Raw genomic sequence first — 17,221 nt, forward strand, 5'->3', positions numbered from 1 at the left:
TAGAGGGAATAGTTCTTCAAACTAACGATGGAAGCTGCGATAGGAAAAAACCACCCGAGATAGGGCTATCTCGTTCCTTAAAGGTCAGAGAAATGGGCTGAACGCTACAGGAAAATGGCTGGCTCGGAATCCATGTGCAGGGATAACAGCAAGACACGCATACAAGAAGGGCTCTCACTATCCGTAAGCCAGACAAGGGTAGAGACATTGGAAGGGTTGAATTTGCTTGGTGGTCTCTATGACCTTATTTAGGGCTTCAAACCTCTGGTTGGGGCAGCGATAGGAAATACCACGAAAGATGGCGTGAACAGACCAACAAGCTCACTACAATGGCCATAGAGGACGAATGGATTTTGTTCGAGAAGAGGGTGAGTTGGAGAAAGTACAGAATAGGGAGAAGTGAATATACACCTTCTTATGTGCCTGGGGTGCAAGAAAAGAAGTCGAAGAATAGGTTCGATCGCCCAGGGAGGAATAGTGCAGTGAAATCAAAAGAGTTGGAACAAAGTGAGAGATTTGATTCTCAACTTGATGTAGAAGGGAGGTTGTTTTCCCACCGGAGCTACTTTTGGAGCTCCTTTATCGTCAAGAGCGGAGCAATATGCTTTTGTTTTGAAATCCTTTGATGCTAGGAGTGCCGCTCTGGCTGATTGAAGGGGTTTGATCAAATGATGCTGAGAGCCCCAGAGAAATAGGGTAAGTCGACCCCTCAGCCGATTAGCTTAGAATGGAAGTGTATTGGAAACCCTCGTCGGCCTGACACTGAGGGAGAAAGTTGGGCTTTTCCACTTTAGGATAGGCTTCAGTCCTAACAAGGTAAGACGTACCGAAAGGAGGAGGATTCCTTAAATGTCAGTTTATTGATATGGGTTAAGTTCAAACATCAAATTAAATACACCGCATCCTCGTAACCGGATCGATCGCGCTAGGCTCGAAGTCATTTACAAACATTGGATTTCGATGGAATGCATTTTTCTGAAATAGAGTCTGTGTAAGGATAGGCGTAGGAAATAGGCTTTGTCGGTCACTTTAGTGTGGTCGAAGACACTTATCATACTATAGAAGGGGTTAGGCTGGGGTTAGTAATAGTGAGTGAGCAGGCTCTAATGCCTGGTCCAATGGGTTTTCTTCCTCAGCAAATACTATATTAATATGAAGGATGGATCGATTCAAGAAGGCCAGATGAAAAGCTCCAAACAAAGGAGCAAGCAACAGCTGAGATTGCAACAAAGTAGATGCGCCCTTCACTTTCAAGGGTGACCTTGCCTTCCGCCTAGCTGCCAAGCCTGGCCTTAGTTAGCTCTTTCGGACTAGCCTTTTGCTTTGGTGATTCACGCGATGCACTTCTACGCGCTGGTCAGAGATTCGAGATTCTGATCACGCTCTTTAGACACGATTTCATTCTTTATGGGGATGATGTTCACTGTTGAGCCGAAGCGATAGTGATCCTTCCCAATGTGGATGATTTTTTGCAGTCGGATTAGGTCGAAAAAGAGATTCAAAATGAACCCACCCTTATCACTATAGTCTCTAAGTCTCGTGCTTTGGGCTTTGAAATGAGAGTCAGGCATGGCGGGACACGACTCTTTATTAATAAGTTGCTTCCTTTAGGGCTTCTATGAGGGGTCGAAAACAGTCTTTCTTTCACATTTTCTGCCAGTCGAGAACTCAGACACATTGCCCGAGAGCATGTATTGCTGAGGGAGAGTCCCAACTACGTACGAAGAAGCAGAGTTCTTGAAGAAGCAAGAACGGATGAACCAACCAGAAGAGAAGGATGAGCAAACCAACAAACATTCCCCAACCACCAATACTATATACCTAGCAACACCGTCACCTTCTGAGTCTTCAAGGTACGGGGGAAATCCTAATATGAACAGTACCATTCCAGGAAGCGAGTGAAGAGGCTAGCTATGAGGCTTTGCTTTATCCCGTATTACGAGTTGCTTAGGGGAGAGTAGGCGCGTTACCGATCCGAGACGAGATCCGAGGATTGATCCGAGGATGACGAGTTGCTTGGTCGAATGGAAATAGTTCTCCCCCGGATATAGCTGTCAAATCTAGCAACACTATTTTAGCTAAGAGGAGGAGCAAAATACAGAGAAACCGTTGACCTAGAAGTCGATAGGTAGGGGGCAAGTGCTGTTCATTCTGTCGTTCCTTCTTAGTTCGTTCCGGCGGTGCCCCCCCCTTCTTAGTGGAGGGACGAGCTGCTTGGACTTTCTTCACTTCCTAGAATGGAATCAAGATAGAAATCGAACTTTGAGATAGCTCGTGCAATCAATGGGTTTCACTAGCTGTAAGGAAGGAGAGAGTGGTTGGGAGAAGGCTTCTTTTCGTTGACATCGAATCACCAATTTGAATTCAGATTCGCTTAATAGATCGTTGATAGTTCTATTGATTGGTCGATAGCTCCTTTTAGGCGATAGAGCGTTTCGACTAATGGATCGAAAGAAAGAAGGCAACGATTGGGAAGTGCGAGCCAGCGAAAGCCTTTACTGGTTCAATCTTTCCGGAATTGGTTTCAACACTGATTCCACGCCATGACAACTGTGACACCGGCTCCGAACGTACAACTTGGCTATAGGTGAGAGATGTGGCTTAGCTGCTCCCTTCGCTATATAGCCCAGTACGGTGGTGAGGGAGAACTGGAGGAAGGCCCTTGGGGTACTTAACAGATATGCCGAGTTCATGTATACAGTTTCACCAGTATAGGAGATACTTAGCAGACTTGCCGAATTTGCTATATGAGAAAGTGGTTGCTGAGAGTATGTATCGCTATTCTCCTGCAGGCATTGGAGCGGATGTGACTCATTTAGAGAGAAGGAAGCCTGCCCAATCGTACAGAATCTTTCGACTGTTTTTCCATTCCAGCTCCACCAGGGAACTAGTCTATTGACCTTCCAGGCATTGTAGAAGATGTGGCTCTTCGCGATCCAAGCCAGCAATGACCCCGCCTAGAACAAAAGGTGATATTCGTTCAAATCGATCATTCTGTGTCACTTCCAAGCTACTTAACTCAACAAAATGTGGATTCTCCGTCATTCCCGGGATATTCTCGGTAAGGCTCTTTCTAAGGACCGAGAAAGAAAAGCAAGAACGAAAAGCAAATCAAACCTTGGTCACATTCAGAACAGCTATTTGAATCACAACCTACATGCCTTTCTTCTATCCTTACCGTCCGAACTCCTCAACGATTAGTGAAGATCTGCCTATGTTAGGGAGTTCAGCAGTGGCAACATGGGCAATGGAAAGAAACTACATGGGTCCAGGGGCGTATGCTATTGAATGCCAAGAATCCAACAATGGTAACCCGTGGCGTTGATCCTCAAGTTCTTAAAGGCGTTGATATCCTATCCGCACTTTTAAGAAGGCTCACTTAGTAGCTAATCTACTAGCTAGGTGTAGCTAGGAAAGTGAAGAAAGTCAGCCAAGAATCTAAAGAACTCGAGATTGACTTGACGTTGTGTGAGAAGGTCTTGGAATTGGGGAGGGAATTGCCCTCTATCTAGCCTCATCAAAACATATAGTTTCTTCTCTATACGCATTTCCATCGATCGAAAGCTATGCCCAAACAACAGAGATCTCCGGTAGAGTTGTTGAACCCTTTGATGCACGTGAGAAAGGGGGTAGAAGCTGCTATCCACCACAGTACGGGGTTTGAGTAAACCACCCTTCCCCCCGTTAACCCCCTCCAGAGTCGGTGGACCATGTGGTTTAATTTGATGCAAATCGAAGAAGAACCGTACCATACCGAGCATAAAGCTTGGCAATTATGGGAATGAATCCTATCTTTGTGACATATAGGTCCAGACTTTTCTCAAAATTGTACGCAGACCGCTTCGATTTACGGATCTCTCCGTCAAGATCTCTACCATCATATGGTCTTCTTGAGCAATCCTAGAACTTCCAGCTGCAAGGTTTCCTTTTTTGAGATTTGGCAATGAAGCTTGTCCTATGCAAGGATGACTCTCCCGTGTGCGGGTAATTCATCTGAATTCAATTATCTGAGATAATAAAAGAAAGAAGAAATGCCTCCTATAAACTTTTAAATCAAAGGCGCATCTCAAATAGAATCTTTCCTTGGGTGACAGTAAGTAGCTTACAAAAGAGAGAAGGCAATAAGACAGGTTTGAAAGACTGAGAACTCTTCCTACTCGAACCGGAAAACGTTGATTGACCGTTCCCATCGCGACCCGGTTCCTTTGTTTGCTTGTGTGCGTGTTGCCTATTCAAAATAGGAGTTGAAAGAGAGACGAGTACGAGGTTCATAACTTCTAGACAAGGGGATTCATATAGTCCAATATGCCTATTCCGATTATGACGATTGCGATGGAAGCTCCCGCTGGTGTGTCTGGTCAAGCTCAAAAGAAAAGTTCCTCTTTTCGGAAGAGTCACTGTGACCGGGGGACTTCAAATACCGAGTTCGGTTGCCGATGCTATTTCGGTTTAGGGTTCCTGCGCTAGCTGCGGGAAGTGTGCTGTTGACTTCATGATAGTGACCAAATACGAAGTAGTCTTCTTTCGTTCTCTTCTTGATTTGGAAGGGATTTTCTCGCTGGGCGAGCGCACTTGACTAATATAAGAAAAGTAAAATAGGGGACTCTATCCAGATCTAAAGAATCCGCCAAAGAGCCTTCTTCTGACTCTCCCTTTTCATTGTAAATTCCTTCTTTTCGTTCTACTTAGGTGGAGCAATCCGAACTCTCGACAGAATAGAAAAAGGACCACAGGCCTGTGTAGACACCTCAACGAACTAATGTGGACACTCCTCCGCCCGAGAACAATCTCTCAAATAGACATGTTGATGTTGCCCCGTTTTTCTTTTCTTTGCTGATTCCTATCAATGAAATTTCCCATGTTGCACTAAGTTACTTACGGATGTATGCATGCGGTCCGGGAACACTTTGGGGTGAACACCCATCCGAACAAGTAGGGTCAATAGTTCAGCATTTAGGCCGTAACATTTAGCAACCAAAAAATCTTTCACCCGACAAGTGCTCTCCGAACCAAGCTAGATAGTCTCCTATCACTAGGCTCACCAACCAACCTGGACTTTGATTCTTATTATTCCTACCGGATATCAAAACCATAAGGATTGTTTCCAGCCATGAGTTCCCCTATGACATAAGCGCTCTTGGGTGGGGTGGGCCTACAAGGTCGGTAACCCTTAGTACCACGTGGTTGGTGCACTAGGCTGATCGAGACTCGACTTTTCGGATCTGGCATCTGCGTCCGGCCCGGTCTGCCGGCTCTTAGTGGCTCTACGTCTGGTCGTGCGTGGTATGTTCGCGATTCGTACAAATGTAACGCATCGCTTACTATAACCTTCCTTTTTTGGGGCTGGGCCATTCCATCAAATCTTTGAGAAGGGGGCCCTCTTATCTATCAATGGAAAGATCTCCATGTGTGGCGTGATAAGGAATCCTATAAAGGATCGATTGAGACTCCCTCCACGGTCCCACGAGGATCTCTACGTACTTGTCCAGTCCAGGACAAGTGAGATCTTCCGGTCTGCGTGCGTGGGAGCGCTCAAACAAAGAAGAGTCTGGTCCGGTCTGAATTCAGGCACAATAGAAGGACGGGAATGGCGCCAGGCGAGGGCGCCGCCCCGCTGCTCTGCGACGGCCGGCATAGATCTCATGAGACCCGCCCACTATATACTACGAAAAAAGCCCTGCCCTTTTCCTTCGCTACTAGGAGAGTAAGCAACTTCTATTAGCGCCGGACCTTGAGTCGAATTGATCGTGTCATGTGCAACGTCCATCAATGATGGTTCATTAATGTCCATTGATTTAGACTCCTTCCCCTTAGAGAATCTATATTCATCATATTAATGACTTCGTATTGCTTGCTTTCTATTCTTTAATTGCGAATAAGATCGAGAGGGGCCAATTTCTCGTACTTGCTCAGTGTGCCCCCCTTTCGTCGAGTGCCCCGCCCGGTTCACTGGGCTGTTGGCCTACCAAGCACTTGCCCGCTGCTCCTGCCGCCCGCTTTTCGGGCGGAGCGCTCGTTATCCTGACTTTGATCTCTGCCGGGGCCCCTCCCATTGCTCTAGCCATAAGCTATGGCAGCTCCAGCTCGCAACCACGGGGGCCCGCCCGGCGGCGAGGCGCCAGAGTGGGCTCAGCGGTCAGCCTCCATTCGAATTATGTTAGGGGGTCTTTCGCTTTTGCCATATCTAGAGAGATACTAAAAGTCCTCCGTCCCAGATTCCATCGCCGCGGCCATCTGGTTCACCGGTACTACCAAAAAGTCTCATGCTTACGTTACTGTTACTGATGGTTTGATTATATTGGACACGAAGACCCCAGTCGTGCTTCTGGTTTCCATTCCCATCATCATATTTATGAGAAATATCTCCTCGTGCTCTGCCATAAGAACTTGGAGTCCGTATCATGGTGAAGGTAAGGTAACGCTGTGATTCTTGCTCAAAAAAGAGACCGAACGCGTTCGAGTTATTGGCTCGTCCGACCCGGCAGCATTCATGAGTCGCTCGTTCAACTGTCCCTCGGAGACAAGGTCGAGAACATGCATGGTTGCCCCCGTCCTTTCTTTCTCTCGGTCCCACCCAGCACAAGATACGGCTCAGCCAAAAAACGTGAGCGCCCCTGCGCGAGCCTTCTTTTCTGATTTTAGTAAAGTCAAGCTTTGGGCTCCCTAAAGAAAGAGATCAAAAAGAGGGGGGGGACGCAACGGGCTATGCCACCCAAACCGACTGAGGGAAGTCGCATCCGTCCCATCGCAAGCACCTACAATGTCATGATCACATTGGCCTTTTTTCTTTGGTAGTTTAACGGACGGTCGCCCCTCCAACAAGAAAAGGTATAAATATGGAAACTTCTCTGCCATTTGGATCGGAGAATTTATGGAGGAAATCGGGTTTTAAATTCCCAGAAACCGCACGATTATATAGCCAAAGGGAATACGCCGCGCCTAAAATCATCCCAATCGCTGCTAATGTGGCTACTAAGCTATTTCTTTGGAAAGCTCCTACTAAGATGGGAAATTCCCCGAGAAAGCTGCTAGTACCAGGTGAACTCATATTGGCCAAAGTGGAAGAGAAGGAAATGGTAGAGAGATTCGGCATGGTGCTCACTGAACCTCCATAATATCTAACAAGTCGAGTCTTATGTCGGTCATATAGAACACCAACACATAGAAAAAGGGCTGAAGGAACCAGTCCATGACTTGACATCGGTAGAATGCTACCTCCAATTCCCTGTATGTTCGATAGAGCCAAAGATTCCCTCCCACTGATCGGACCGATTACCCCCCGAACCGTACAAGAGAGTTACCACCTATCATACGGCTTTCTAACTTCACTTCTTCTTTTTCTGGTCGTTCCGCTCTGTCGATCGATGGTAGTATAAGAGATCTGTAACCCCCCGAAATGATTTACATAATGGTTCCTGCACCAATTATGGATAGGGTGTCTCTCCCCCGGTCATACTTGAGTATCACATCGTAGACCCCCACCCCAACTCTATCTTCCTTATCAGTGAACCGGAACATAGTGCATAGGTACTCTTCGATGCAGCGGGGACGAGACGACGTGACATACTACGATCACGTACATAAGTGCTGCCCTTTTCGGGTGTCATATTTTGGCCGAGTTTACCGTACCTCCGGCCCCTCCCCTATGTTATGCGGCCGTAATAGTTTGTTACGTTCCACCGCCGTTACGCCAGAAAGAAAAGGTTCTACACGAGCTCCCGTTCTGCGGCGTGGTGGCAGGACCGATAGGGGATTGGCTCCGGGTGTAGATAGGGTAAAATCAGCAGGGGTCATGCAAATACATAGGCCCCTTCCCTTCTCTTTTGGATGAATGGGGTGGTTCACGAAGGCGCTTTCCGATCTACGGTCCCTCGGAGCGAAGGGTTAGGCAGGTAGTATGGGCCCTCTGACTTCCAGCTATGTGCTGTGTGGCTCCCACGAAGCGAATGAAGGGAAGCTCGAAGAGCTTACGGGTGAGCTTACGCTTACTCTCAGCCTCTTTGATTAGTAGGCGGGCGGGCTAAGCCTCCTACTGTTGATTCCATGAATCAGGCTCATTTTATGTTGTCGTGACGCTTTGGTTAGGCCGACTACTATACTATAGGCTACTTCTAGCTTCTATAGTGGCCCTTCCTCTTTGTTAAGTAGTTAAGGTTTGGAACCCTTGCAACTATGAGAAGAAAGCCGTTTGCTTGTTGCCCTTCTACTTTCTTTTTTTGAATCAAAGTAGGTCGCGACTGTTGTATTTTAGTCGGTCGGGGGAAGCAAAGCTTCTACGACAGCTCCGCTTCCTCGTCTTGCTTCTGGCAAAGCTTCTACTTTGCTTGCTTCTCTCGCGCTTGCTTGCTAGAAGGCTTAGATTTTCGCTAGGTCCAAAAGCTTCCGTCAAAGCAAAAGATCTGATCCAACGGAAATCCCGCATATTTCGCGCAGCTGATATGCGGCTACGGCTAGGCGATCATGCCATAAAAAACTTTGAGCTACGTGGAGAGCCGCCGCGACACTTCCTTACCTTAGCTGGATCTCGCTGTTGCCACCTAAACGGTAGGTAGGCGGCGGATGTGTGACGTTTGGAGTTGTCGTTCGTGCACCTGTCCCCAATGGAAGAATGAGTGATCCGTTCCCCTGCAGATCATGGCCTTACCACTCGGTCCCCGATGGCCAGCGGGGGATTCTTCGGTATAGCAGCTCACGTTCGTTTGCGCTGCGCGTTCCCGCTGGACTGGACACGTGTTAGCTGTAGGAAGTATGGTTCCGAAAGTGACTTCGGTTCGCCAGTTCAGGCTCAACTCCTCGCTTTACGTTAGCGGACCTACAGGTCGGGCCGGGGCTCTGCGCTCTTTCTTTCTGTGTGGGACGATGCCGGGGAGAGAGGGCTTAGAGTCGGCGAACAACACAAATTTTGGCTTTTCCCTCCATGAGATGAGCCCAGTGCATTGGACCCGATGGATAAGAGAACTGAGCTGGCCCAAAAAGCGCTTGGGCGCTCTACTACCGATGTAGACTCCATCAGAAAGAAATCGATATGTATCTGATATGGATCAAGAATAAGATAGTTGTCTCATCAATAGATCAAAATAGGGGATTTCCCCTTATTATTGATAGATTCCCTCTCTATCCATTCCTACTCTTTCGATCTATCAGAACAGATCAGGCTATCTATCAATCGATTTGAAAATAGCACGTTCATCTCGCTTTTCATTCATTTCCGCCACGCCAACATAGCCGCCATAATAAGAAGCAGGCGAAGCAGCTAGAAGCGTTCGCTTCACGCCCTTTCATTCTTATTCACGAATGAATTGGGAAAGCCAACAGAAAGATTAGATTCTGACTTCGTAGAGCCGGTGCTGCTGTTGCCTGCGCGTAGGGCCGTCCCCCACTCCCGTCCCGGGGCGCTAAGGGGCTTTTGTTTTTTTGGAACAGGCGGCAGTGTTTTGCTGACGCCTCGAATCAAGCTTTTGTTGCGACATGCTATGTTTTCTCCCCCATTGCTAGTAGGTTGATGGGTCGCACGCCCGGCACACATGTTTTGGCCTTGTGTGTCCATAACTCAAAATAGGTGACCTAACGGCCGCCGCCCGACTAAACATACCAATAGTCACCAGATTCATATGAGCTACTGAGGAGTAAGCAATGATCTTCTTAAGATCGATCTGTCTTGAAGTGGTCGAGGAAGTATATATTATAGCAATCGCGCTTGGAGTATAAATGAAAGGAGTGGAACAAAGTGTCGCTTCGGGAAACATGGGTATTGAAAATCTTAAAAACCCGTAGGTTCCCAATTTTAAAGGAATTCCTGCCAAGATGACGGATCCTGCCGTAGGTGCCTCTACATGAGCTTCGGGTGACCAAATATGAACTGGTACCATAGGCACTTTGACGGCGAAGGAGGCGAAAGAAGCAATCCATAGAAAGATTTGGCGCCGCTCACTAAATTCTGTGGTTAATGAAATTTGTAAATCGGTGGTTCCTGTTTGGAGAAGAATCAACAGAATAGCTAATAGCATAAAAACAGATCCAAGTAAAGTATAAAGGAAAAACTGATATGCTGCCTTGATCTTTCTTTGTCTCGAACCCCATACCCCTATAATAATGGTAGAGTAAGGGGTGGCCCCAAAGCTACATTGACCGGTGGTGCTTGGTCGAAGCTCCAGTAGGTAGCCACTCCCTTCTCAGGGAACCGTACGTGAGACTTCCGCATCATACGGCTCCGTCCCGAGCTTCCGTCGTCGGCCCTTGTCATTAGACCACTATCTATGCATGTATTTTGAGCCTGGACTCTAAGAATTTTTTGCTTCTCGGGTCGGGTGGTGGCGAACAAGGCTGCTTGCGTCGCGGGGGATGCCCGCCCGTAGGGCCCGGCCTGCTTCCAGCCCGAAATAACCGCTCACTAGCTAGGCCGGACTAGTGGGGGCCCTATCTGGAGACATACTGAAAACCGTGCCTTTCGAACCGAACGCAACACCCGTCTGGAAAATAAAAAGGGAAATGGGCTCGTTGGGAAGAAAGATGAAGTGCGGCCTGGCCTGTAGAGTGCATGTAAGGCACAGTCGGGTTTCTCACGCAGCGGATCTCTCTCTATCTATTTCTATCTATAGATAGATAGAAAAGGACAGGACCCTACCCTATTCTCGAACCCTCTTCCGAGCTCTACCCTGCCCGCATTTCCTTTTGAAGGGGCCAAAGAATTCATTGTTGAGGCTTCCGTCTTTCTTCGGAATTATACTGAACGGGTCGATCCTCCCCTTCCGTTTGTTTTAGCAACTTATCCTAAGGTCTATTCGCCAAGAGCTCCCCGGCTAAGACAGAGGAAGCACAACCCGCCTGCTGTGGCGGGGCGGCTTTTTTCTTTCACAATAAGACCTGGACGATTATCCCTACCCTCGGTAGCTTACGAGTTTACGTCCATCCCTGGTCGGAGTTTCCTTTCGATGTCTCCCTTGTAGCCGTTACCCGAATTCGCGCAAGTGTGTCCGCACCCCCCCAAACTGACTTGACGAGGAATCCTTTCTCTAGAACAAACACAACCCCTACACACACCTAGGAGCACCCCTTCCTGCATATCCATACAAGACCCGAGTAGGCGGGTCGAGGTCCTACGAGGTACCCACTACTCGGAGTACCCTCCCAAAAGGAAAAAGATGTGTCTGTCAGGTTCGGTTCTTCTTAGTTGGGTTGGGCGGGTTCGACCAGAAATGCTATGCTTACACACAAGACTACCCCTCTTCCCGAAAGCTTCGCGGGGACTACTTTAGGACTAGGACGACCGCCCGTAGGGGGTTTACTGCACAAGGCCCCTGCAGAGGAAAAGCTTTCTCCCAGCGAATATAAGATGCTCAGCTCCGCACAACATAGGGATTAGCACGCTTTCGGGAAGAACATAGAATAGTAGAGGATCCAGCATGCGGAACACGGCGATCATTAGAAATTCACGAATTAGAGATGCTGTAATATACTCTTTCCCAAAACTTCTCATACCAGACCAACCCACTGAAATGCAAATAGGGATCAGAAATGTGGTCAATATCACGAAGAATAAAGAGAGACCGTCTATACCCAAAGAAAAATGGATGTTTTCATAAGGAAGCCATCGAAGGCTTTCCACAAATTGAGATTTGGCCGTAGAAGGATCGAATTGTATCCGAAGAACAGGGGGATACAAAAAAGTAAGAAGAGAGGTGCACAGACCAATCAATCGTATCGGTCGTATTCTTGAATTTGGAATGAAAAGAGGAGTCATGCTTCCTAGCACAGGACACAGAATAGGACCACTTAGATCGGAATAGCATTCACAGAAATGTTCTAACATAGAGTGGAATCGAAGATGACAGAGATTAGTTGACAACAGTAAAAAGATGGGCGCCTAATTCCAATACAATAGGGGTCTATCAGTGCAAGTCAGCTGAACACCGTGATTGATGAGTGGGTAGGTGGGTTAGGTGCACCTCTCGCCCAGTGGGAAGTAATGAGGCTAGTCTCCCCCCCTGAATGAAGAAGTAGTGTTGCCCCCTTCCCGCGTATGCTCCTTTATTTAGATTCTTTCTATTTTGGAATTACCAATGGAGAATCTTTCTCAAAGAAATCTCTCTGGCAAAACGCAATTCGTCGATGGAAATCCAAGGTGCACCTTGCCTTTTCTCAGGTAGCTTTCTTACGCCTATTCAGCTAGTGGGGCATTGCATTGGTCATAGCCGAAATTCGTCGAAGGGATCAAAAAGAAAGAAGAGAAAGAAAGGGAAGAAAACATTTCATGGAAGATGACGACTCTACTTAAGCAATTCCCAAGGGCCAAGGGTGACCGACTCAGAGCGAGTCGAAACGGCTCTTAATGCTCTGAAATTGGGCGAAGGTTCCTGGATCAACTAGATGACTGTTGGAAGACGGACGGAACTCGCCTTATATACAATCATATGGATTCTATAATAAGGTCTCTCTTTCTTTACTGGGTGAGCTCACACTGATCTATTAGTTCTGCCGTACCGACATTCATTACCAAAGCGCGGACTTCCTCGGTAGCTTCCAAAATAAAATCAGAATATTCGGCTAGAATACCTTCTCAAATATGGTCCAATGGGACCTGAGATTCTTGATTCTCTCTGATGATTTAACGGGTCTCTCTACTCTGTCAATTTCGGAATTCCACTTTCATTCTTATGATATTCCGGTGAGAACCCCGGAACAATCGCCCTCTGGTTCATAGACCCTTGCTCGGAGAGGTGCATCTCTCGGTCAAAGGAATCACGAAGTCACTCGAGTGAGGGAAGAAGCTGGAAGTTTGACTAATAAAATATTAATGAATCAAGTCATAAAGTAGAGGATTATCCTAGGTGAATGCTTCTCTCACGTATGCCTATTACAGAGGTGGCTGAGGAAGAAAGTCCACCACTTCTAGTTTTTTGACTCAAACGAAATGGTATTCAAGAGACTTCGAAAAAGATGAGTATGACGCGGCTGGAAGAACCGAACTACCATCTGGTTTTGAGGCGGCTTTTAACCCAACTAAAGCTGAAGAAAAACCTACAGTCATTTTAGAATCCTAGATCGAAGTAGAGTAGAGGGAGGTTCATCGATCAACTGTTCTAGAGAAAGTCTCCCGGTCGAGGCTAGTACTCTATTATAGGATTAGGCTCACCGTTTCGCTTTCCTTTGCTACATTATGTCTATATGGAATTAAGGAACCTTCACAGGTGCTTCTGAGAAAAACATCCTTGCCAGAGCCCCAACCCTTTCTAACTAGAACCAAAGAGTTTACCCCACCCACTCCAATAATCAATTCCAATGCTTGTTTGACCCAAATTCATTAGCAAAAGTTTGGAATAAATTCCTTAAAGAGCTGTCTGAGAGAATGAGTCAATTGAAGAATTGGCACGGGATCTATCAACGGAGTAAAGCCGTCTGGCTTCGAACCCTGACTCTTTTCCTGTTGGTGAGTGGCAAGGTTTTTTTCGACAAAAGTAGTAATGTAATGTCCCCTTTCTGATTGCTAACTGAGGCTATTCAACAGCTTTTGGAAAACAACGGAGACTGGTTTCGATACCTAACCTCATCTACTCCTGAACAAAAGGATAGCAAGAAAGAAGATCACGGGTATGGCTGGCATAGGGGTTGACGCCTTTTTCATTAATGTCTCATCTCATAAGAGAAAAGTCCATATGGATAATCGGCTGATTTAATGCGGCGAATGATTGGAAATGCTATTCCTTAAGTCAATCCCGTGCCATAGGTCCATTTTCCGTCGGAGGAAACAATTCATTGCATTTGAACCCTCACTTGCTAGGTAAATACATTTTCTAATTCAAGAATGAGCCACTGGCAACTATGAGTCTACTTCATGTCAAATAAGTGACGGGGCACCCCTTGTCATAAGGCCTTTCAATTTCAACTGATTAGCGAATCAAACCAAACCTAGCCATGTTTTGACCTGACCGACCCCCTCCTATTTAGCCTTTCTCATCGGGTTTGCCGGCAGAGACTGGTTGTCCTCAGCAGGATTGATTTGATATGGCTGACATCTTTTACTAAAGCTTTTGGCACCCACAAAAGACTGTCACAAGTCCTACCTCAAACACCGGACATGAATTGATCAGATCCACGAAAGAGCGTCAATTTGGCTTAAAATAAGGCCTTTTAAGCAATCCGCATAGCCTCGAGACCCCCGCCGAAGAGAAGGCACAGAGTCATTCCCTTTTTGTTGGCTACACGACTTGGGTTTACAACGGAAGGGGGAAGGCTAATAAGTGGTGACCCAGCAGGGGCTTCACCCATAGCTCAACTCTCAGAGATTCTAGCTTTCCCGGGCGCAGCTCTTCATCGAATTAGAATCTGATTGCTAATTCGGTTCGTACTTCCCATTCCCATGAAGGAACTCTGCCAAAAGCTCGTGCCATCATCGGACTTGTTTTGGCCTCACTTTCATTTGAGTATCAAAGAAAGTAGCCCATTGCAACATTATCTGTCTTCAAAATAGCCCGGTCGCTTTCCTCGAATGAAGAGTGAACGGCAACTAGCAATGATAGGGCACAAGATAGAGCTCGCAACCATGGATATGATAGAGAAGAACAGGAATAGCTCATCCATCTGCTAACCCTATTTATTATGTATGTGGATTCATGGAACAACGGAATATCGGTCAGAAAAGGGGATTCTTTCACTAAACTCACTGTAAATAAGGGGGGCTAACGACGTGTTTTTCGCTTTCTCGTTCTTGTTATTGCTAATTCATGAACTTCTAAATCCTATTTGAGAAGAGAGATAGCAGCAAGCAAAGTCAAGTTTTCTTATTTGATTTGGAAGAAAATGCTCTTTCTTTTGTTCGAAATTCGATGGAAATTGGTCTAAAAAGAGCAAGTTCAATGCCTAAAATTCTCACAATCATTCAGGCAGAACGCTTTACTGCATCTTGGATCATGTGGCCGTTGACCCAACCTTGGATTTGGATGTCAATACCAGCGAAAGGTGGTTGTGATGGGATCTAGCGTTCAACGCACTAGCTGAGAGGATCACTGATGGATGGAGTTCGACTACGGAAAGGAATCCCACAAGCTACGGGGTGCACCCGAAAAAGGGGGTTCTGGAGAAGCCAACTTTCGTGATGCTTCATAAACTTCTTTTTTTCTCAAAATGGAGAACGATTTGGTAATGAAGCTCAGAAATGTCTAACTATTTGAACTAGTTCCTGGGCAATGGAAATCATTAACGTAAGAAGTTCATCCCGTTTCGGACCTTCTCTTAATCTTAAGAATTCTTCTACCAACTGCGGAACTTGCAGAGGATGCCATTGCTTTAGTGCTATTTAGTTGGAATGGATAGAGAAATCCTCCACTCGGTACGCTTTGGGCGACTCTCGGCTTCTTCTATATCTGTTCGAAGAGCATCAGAAGCAGCAGGAGACCTTTTGACCTAACATGCTTCCAAAAAGAACCCTTGGTAATTAATTGTCTAGGGGTACGGCTGTTATCCCTTTCTACTTCCGCATCGAGAGATCTAGAAGTAAATTCCTACTTTCATGTGGATCGAAAAAGCGTAGCCCTGAGTGATAATCGTATGGAAATCCCTTTAAGCATGTGGGTGACGCATCGTCGTGAGATTGGGGGGTACCACCCATAAAGAAGGTTGGTGAGTAGGATCACAGGTGCGGAATGTTAAAGATCAGTTTCCATCTTGTATTGTGGGTGGAAAGAAAGTGAAAAAGAAAAGGCTTCAAGGATCTAGTTTTCGCCGGTTTATCCTTTGTAGGTTCCCGGGTAGAAACCTTTAGATCTTTGGATAGTATGCGCGAATTGACTCTTTTCCTTTGGTTTTGTCTCAGAATAACTGATGATGAATACCGCCCATACTTTCTACTCCCAATTGACTTGGCACCTTTGCCTTCACTGTCAATTTACAGGGCCACGTAGCATAGTCACCCCTCCGGGTTCTTGGTTCTCCACACATTGAGGAAGCTTGTGCCCCTTTTCTCCGACTTTCATAGAATATCTGTTTCTGCCACGTTGGGGTTTCCCCATCATCAGGCTCTAACCTTGCCTCTACTTTTTGACTTGATATACTTCCGAGTCAAATGGAAGAAACAAGAACACAAGTAAGGACCATAGCCTTAGCAATGATAAGTGACATCACTTATGATAGGAATCACTCTGAATGCTGTAGCAACTTCTCATATCAGAGAGTTATAGGTGTATCAAGTCTAACTTAATATGGGTAATCAGACTAAACGGAGTTTTAAAAGAGCTTGGGATAAAAAGCAGAGCTCAGGCCCGTAGGTGGTGGCTGAACTCGCCGCAGAGTTCAGGAGCGAGCAAGACTATCTTGGTGAATTCAATAAGAACCGGCTGCTCGCCGCAGCAGAGTGCTTTGCCCATGCTGCTATCCGCCGCCGAAGCGCTCAAGGGATTCGTGCTTGAATATCGAGATCGGGGGACTCTAGTAAATACATGCGGCGAAATAGATTTGTGGTGGAACAAACTCAATACCTCACCCCCCTTGTCACTTTAAAGGGCGAAGTCGCCGAAGCGGGTCGTGAAGGCCAAAGAGTTCTCTTTAAACGCTACTACGCATCCTTACTCATAGTAGAGGGTAGGTTTGGGTATAGCAGGACTTGAACCTGCGACCATTAGGTTAAAAGCCCAATGCTCTACCAACTGAGCTATACACCCCCAAAAAGATGTAGTATAGTAAATAAGGATTGGTGCGGAAAAGAGGGCGGCCCCTCTTCTTCTCATCATATTTAAGGGGCGCGGCTCCGTATGAGGCTCGTACTGCGGATCAAGCGAAGAAAAGGTAAGGGCGCTAGTTAGCACTCCTGCAAGAAAACGGCCTAGCTAACGAGCAAGAAAAACGACTGCGCCGCAACGGCTTTCTATCAGCTCAATCCGTTGCTTGTTGCCACTCATTGAAGATTCTATCTAAAAAGAGGGTCAACGGGGGATATTCAAATGGCCCTCACGGACACCATCTACGAGAAGGTGAGGCCGTCATCCAGCCGCCATACGGCCTTAAAGCCTTCACTGTCATTTGAGGGGAGGAGCTGTTATCTATGTAATTATGGTCTTTGTTGGCCGTTGTTCCGGTCGAGCACTCTCTGTTTGTTCTTTGTCCAATTCCGTCTTACCAACCCGAAAGGGGTTGTGAGGCTGGCCCCGGTACGAAGAATGAATCTATATCTGTGCACGGAAGTAGCTGGCCGGCGGCCGCTCAACTGTTCGAGCGCAATGCAGTGGTGGTT

The 17,221-nt window shown here is 46.7% G+C and overlaps 1 non-coding gene and 1 pseudogene across 1 annotated transcript; both read right to left on the minus strand.

Annotated features, from left to right (window-relative positions):
* Window positions 1-2,928: 2,928 nt before the first annotated feature.
* Window positions 2,929-13,213, minus strand: LOC132291033 (NADH-ubiquinone oxidoreductase chain 4-like; annotated as a pseudogene).
* Window positions 13,214-16,579: 3,366 nt separating this feature from the next.
* Window positions 16,580-16,652, minus strand: TRNAK-UUU (transfer RNA lysine (anticodon UUU)). The gene has a single exon. It is a non-coding gene; the product is annotated as a tRNA-Lys (tRNA).
* Window positions 16,653-17,221: the final 569 nt, after the last annotated feature.

The sequence above is a fragment of the Cornus florida genome, unplaced genomic scaffold, assembly GCF_030987335.1.
Source record: "Cornus florida cultivar Cherokee Brave unplaced genomic scaffold, ASM3098733v1 CherokeeBrave_3.0.0_Hap2_scaffold_297, whole genome shotgun sequence".
Lineage (NCBI taxonomy): Eukaryota > Viridiplantae > Streptophyta > Magnoliopsida > Cornales > Cornaceae > Cornus > Cornus florida.